Genomic DNA, 5,125 nt, shown 5'->3' with positions numbered 1-5,125 from the left:
GGAGGAAAACCCCAAAGCAACCGAGGCGTCCCCAGGCCTCCTGCCGCTGGGCCCAGGCACCCAGCCGTCTGAACGGCCAGCATGGTGCAGGTGCAGCCGTCCCGCTTTGCAAACAGCCTGGCCTGCCTGGCTCCGCCCCCCACCTCTGGCCTCAGCCTGGAGATGCTGACCTCATCCCACAGGTGTGGCGCTGGGAGGCACCCAAGTCCGAGCTCAGTGTGCCTGGGGACCCGGTTATGACAGCAGACAGGGACGGCATTGCCACACGGAGAACAAAGCCGCAGGGGGGTTCTGCAGAAAGCCACGCTGACGGTATCGATTGCCCAATGGGCGTTAAGCAATGGGGCGCGGGGACACCGCGGGGGCTGGCGCCAAGCAGCACAGCTCAATCCACCCGGGCAGTGGGCCAGGGGCTGCGGGACAGGCTGGCAGTGCCCGCGGGGGGCCAGGAGGCCCTTTCACAGGGGCTGCTCAGCCCTGAGTGCATGGTGGGGGCCCCTGCCGAAGTCAAGAAGAAAGAAGATGCGCACGGGCCCCCCAGCCCGGGCCCCCTCCCTGCCTCTGCCCTCTGGTTGAGTAGAGGCGGGCAGGCCGGGGGCTTCTGAGCGCCAGGCCCCCTCTTTGCAGGTGGATGGACAGCCATGCCCTGCGCACAGACAGCGCAGCCCGAGGCGGCCCCAGCCCTGGTCCTGAGCGATGACAAGGAAGCGTCTGTCCGTCTTCAGGACGGTCGCAATTCCTCCTCTGCGCATCTTCAGTCTGAGGTTGGTCGAATGCAATGCTGCATTCTGTCTCCCTGGGGAGACAGAGCGGACCGGGCTGTGTCACTGCTTACTCCCTGCCTCCTGGAGTCACTCTCCCTGCACACAGCTTGGTGGCTGCCATGGTTACGTGTCTGCAGGGCTGGCCTACGTCGCTCACCTCCCTTCCTGCTCTGCTCGGTGACAGAGCCTGGGAATCTGTCCTCACCAGCCCTCCCCCCACCCCCACAGGCCCAGGTGGCAGAGCCAGGAGTCACCGGTGAGATTCTGATGCCAAACAGCATTGTGCATGCCTCTCTGGAGCAAAAGGAGTAGAGTGGGGCGATGCAAAGGCCCCGTGGCAGGGAAGGGGCAGGGAGCATAGTATGCCACCCCTAGTGTGCCACTTCGGCCCACCTGCCTTTGCGTTGGAGGTAACTGAGAAAGACAGATGCAGAAAAGGCCCCCTGCCCCCACCCCCGCTCATCTGAAAGCTGCCCCCTCCCCTCTCCCGTGGCAGAAGAGGAGATGGCACCGCCTCCAATCCCTACAACAGCCCCACGGAAGCCACCCTCGTTCTCCCCACAATTCACCACCCCCAGAAGCCCGAAACCTTTTCCTTTGCGTTTTCCCATCTCTGTGTTAACAGGAGGTTTGCAAGCCCCAATTCTCGCCACCTCCTTGACTCACACACATATGTAATTAAGTTAAATCTGCTCTCTTTCTCTTACTACTCCAGTTTTTGCTGGTTTAATTTGCAGGACCTGGGCATGGAACTGGAGAGAGTTGGGGGTGGGGATTTCTTCCTTCTCCACAAAGACTGGAACCCTGGGGAGGCCCGTGGCCCTCCCCCCAGCATGCCCCGGGGAGGTTGGGCTGCCCTCCCCCCAGCGTGTGATCCCTGGACGCAGCTCTGTGTGGCCATGTGGTTTCAGCCCAGACCACCAGCCCGTCTGGCTGGACTACCCCCGTGGCCTACACGAGGCCTCGGTGCCACCGTCACCGGCCATGGTGGAGCTTTGCCCCTGTGTACATTGCAAGTCCAGGAGGGCAGAGGAAGTTCAGAGCCAAGGGGGATTCTCTGAGTCCAAGTGCAGAGAATGTGTGCAAACCGGGGAGGTGGAGGCCAGGCTTGGGGGAGGGGTGCAGGAGGCAGGTGGGAGACGGGGTGCGTGGCCCAAACCCAGGCTTTCCTGACAACCCTCTCCCCTCTCCTGAGAGTCAGGACATCACGCAGGAGCCCCCTTGGCCGGGCGCCCCTGCTGGGATCCCACTGCCTCCCAGCCGTGCCAACCTTGGGGCCGCAACGTGAACATTCGGCCCTCTTGGGGCACACCCGGACTCACATCCAAGCCTAGCAGTGAGTGACATGGACAAGCCACCCTGCCCTAGAGCTGTGTGATTGGCGACTCTGGGGGAGGCAGACCCCCAGAAGTTGCCTGGAGCCGACTCCCCGCACCGCCACCCCCAGTCCTGGCTTCCTACTTCTGCTTGTGGTTCCCATAATGGGCTGGCGGGGAGACCTGCCAAAACCGGAGGGAGGAGCGGAGCCCCTGTCTGAGGGGGGGAAGGCACTGTGTCCGGGACCCTTCCCCCACCCTGGGGTTTCCTGGAAAGCGGGGGGATGTCAGCAAGGCTGCACAGACTTCCAGGGGTCTCCGGGCCCCTGCGGTGGGGGAGCCTAAGATCCAGGCACCAGGGTTGCCCTGGAGGAAGCCAGGGGGCAGCCCTGACCAAGGACCCATTCTGGAAGGATTCTTGCCCTTCAGCCCATGGCCACGGCAGTACCTTCTTATTTATTTATTTTTTAAAGATTTATTTATTTATTTGAAAGTTGGAGTTACACAGAGAGAGAAGGAGAGACAAAGGCAGAGAGAGAGAGAGAGGTCTTCCATCCGCTGGTTCACTCCCCAATTGGCCACAATGACTAGAGCTGCGCTGATCCAAAGCCAGGAGCCAGGAGCTTCCTCCAGGTCTCCCATGCAGGGGCAGGGGCCCAAGGACTTGGGCCATCCTCCACTGCCTTCCCAGGTCACAGGAGAGAGTGGGATTGGAAGTGGAGCAGGTAGGACTCGAACTGGTGCCAGCACTGCAGGTGGCGGCTTCACCCACTACGCCACAGTGCCGGCCCCAGTACTTCTTCCTTTGTCTCCAGCATTGGTGGCACAGACTGATGCCCATGGGGTCCAGGCCAGCAGCACAACGGGGCTGCCAGGGCCAGGCCTCAGCCCAGGGGCAGCCCCGCCTTGCTGTGGCCGCTCCTGCTGGGGTCAGAGGATGATGGTGATGTTGACGGTGATGATGAGGATGATCACATCTGGATTCTGAAGGTGACAATGTGACACATCTGGGGCACCTCCAAGGAGGCAGGACTCAGTGTCCGAGGACTGCAGGTGCCCCTGGCTGACCTATCTTGCCATTTGCTTCTGCTGCCTGATCAGGGACCGGCTGCCACCCCATAGACTCCCCTATCACCTGCCTTCGTGCCAGCGGCCCTGCCCTGAGCGGGTGTTGCTGTCGTGCCCTGGGCGTGCAGAAGCCAGGGCGGAAGCTGCAGGGGGACTGGGCCACATCCCTGTCCCTGTCGTTGGGGGATGGGCAGCCCCTAGACCTGGGCTCCTGGGAGAGCCAGTAACTGCTCCCCTGGGGGCACTCCGCAGGCTGCGGGGGGGGGGGGGGGGCTGGAGCCGAGCTGAGGAAAATGAGGAAGCTGCACAGGCAGCCAAGGAAGCGGAGGGGCCGCAGGGTGTGTTCCCGGCGCAGCAGGTGGCCTGTCCGTGGGGCCAGGTGTGGGCCCCAGGGACACTGGGGTGGTTGGGAGAAGAATGAATCCAGAGGAAGCAGCCTCATCACTCTGCCCCCCAGCGAGGACTCCTAAGGCAGGACCCCCAGCACCTGGGGGGCGGGGGCTCTGCTGAACTGGCGGTGGGGTTCTAGCAGCCTAGGCTCGAGACTGACCCCCGAGACTGCCTAACAGAACCCCTATCCCGGGGAAGACCCCCCTCCACAGCCCCGCCCCACACCTCCCCTCCCTAAAACTGGCTGGGCTCCCGGGGTCCCCGCTTCCTATGGAGGCCGTGGGCGTCTCTTGGGTCCTTCCCAGCACGAGGGTGGAGGACGAATGAGCTGCCAAAGGCTGCTGGACCGGGAACCACAGACACAGGGGAGCGGGAGAGGAGGAGCGAGCGCCGGCGAGCTTCCTTCTCCGCAAAAAAAGTGTCAGGTCCAACCCCCCGGGCCTGGCGCTGTCGACGCCAAACATCTGGCTCTGCGGACGGCCCCGAGACCCCAGGATGTTGCACTTCCCACCTGGCAGCCCGCCATCATCTGAGAGCAGCCCGGACCCGGGAGAGGGCAAGCACCTGGCCAGGCCCGGCCCACTTCCTCCCTGTTCCCGGTGCCCCTGTGCTGGCGGCGGGGAGCAGGCAGGACCTGTCCAGCCTGTTCTGGGCTGTTCTGGGCTCTGGAGCTGCCTGTGCCCACAACCAGGAGCTGGCGGCCAGGCGGGCTCCACCGTGTCCCTGCCACTCGGGTGGGTCACCAGTAGTGGGCAGGCGGGGACTTTGAGGCTTTGATGAGATGAGACTTTGGCTTTGACCCTGGGCCTTTGCTTATAAAGGAAAAAATCCACTTCCATCCAAGGACTCTCTCCCTGGGAACAAACTGCTCGTTCCAAGGGTCTGAATTCCCAGAGGAGAGGCATGTGTGTGTGTGTGTGTGTGTGTGTGCGTGGGTGTGTGTGCACGCACGTGTGCAGGGTTACTGCTTCATGAAGCAGCAAAATGGTGCCAAACTCCCACAATGCTTTTTGGAAATAAAGTAACATTAATCGGAGCCCTTAATCCCCACCAATTTGCTAAGAAAGATGTTTCTTTTCCTTAAAGATCTATTTATTTATTGGAAAGACAGAGAGAAAGGGAGAGACAGAAAGACAGAAAGAGGTCTTCCACCTGCTGGTTCACTCCCCAAATGGCCACAATGGCAGAGGCTGGGCCAGAGCGAAGCCCGGAGCCTGGAACTCCATCCGGGTCTCCCGTGTGGGTGCAGGGGTCCAAGCACTTGGGCCATCTTCTGCTGCTTCCCCAGGGGCATTGGCAGGGAGCTGGGTGGAAAGCGGAGCAGCCGGACTCACACCCTGACATGGGATGCCAGCGCCGCAGGCGGCCGTGCCACAGCCCCAGAAAGCAGTTTGTGGGAAGCAGCTCAGCCTCCCTCCCCTGGCTGGAGTCCAGGGTGCCGCTGTCGCTGTTGGAAGGAAATGAGAAGAACAGAACCGCGCTGCAGCTCCTCCATCCACGAGGCGGAGTTGCCGTGGGACCCAGCAAGTCCACGGGGGGCAGGAGGGAGGGGATCCAGCGAGGGGAGAGGAGGGTGATCGGTCAGGC

The 5,125-nt window shown here is 62.4% G+C and overlaps 1 long non-coding RNA gene across 1 annotated transcript; it reads left to right on the top strand.

Moving 5' to 3' along the window:
- The first annotated feature begins 200 nt into the window (after window positions 1–200).
- Window positions 201–1,425, top strand: LOC138844792 (uncharacterized). Its single transcript, XR_011381194.1, has 3 exons — window positions 201–312; window positions 628–764; window positions 993–1,425. It is a non-coding gene; the product is annotated as an uncharacterized lncRNA (long non-coding RNA).
- Window positions 1,426–5,125: the final 3,700 nt, after the last annotated feature.

This window comes from Oryctolagus cuniculus, chromosome 12 (assembly GCF_964237555.1).
Source record: "Oryctolagus cuniculus chromosome 12, mOryCun1.1, whole genome shotgun sequence".
Lineage (NCBI taxonomy): Eukaryota > Metazoa > Chordata > Mammalia > Lagomorpha > Leporidae > Oryctolagus > Oryctolagus cuniculus.
This window is presented reverse-complemented; position numbering and strand designations above follow the sequence as displayed.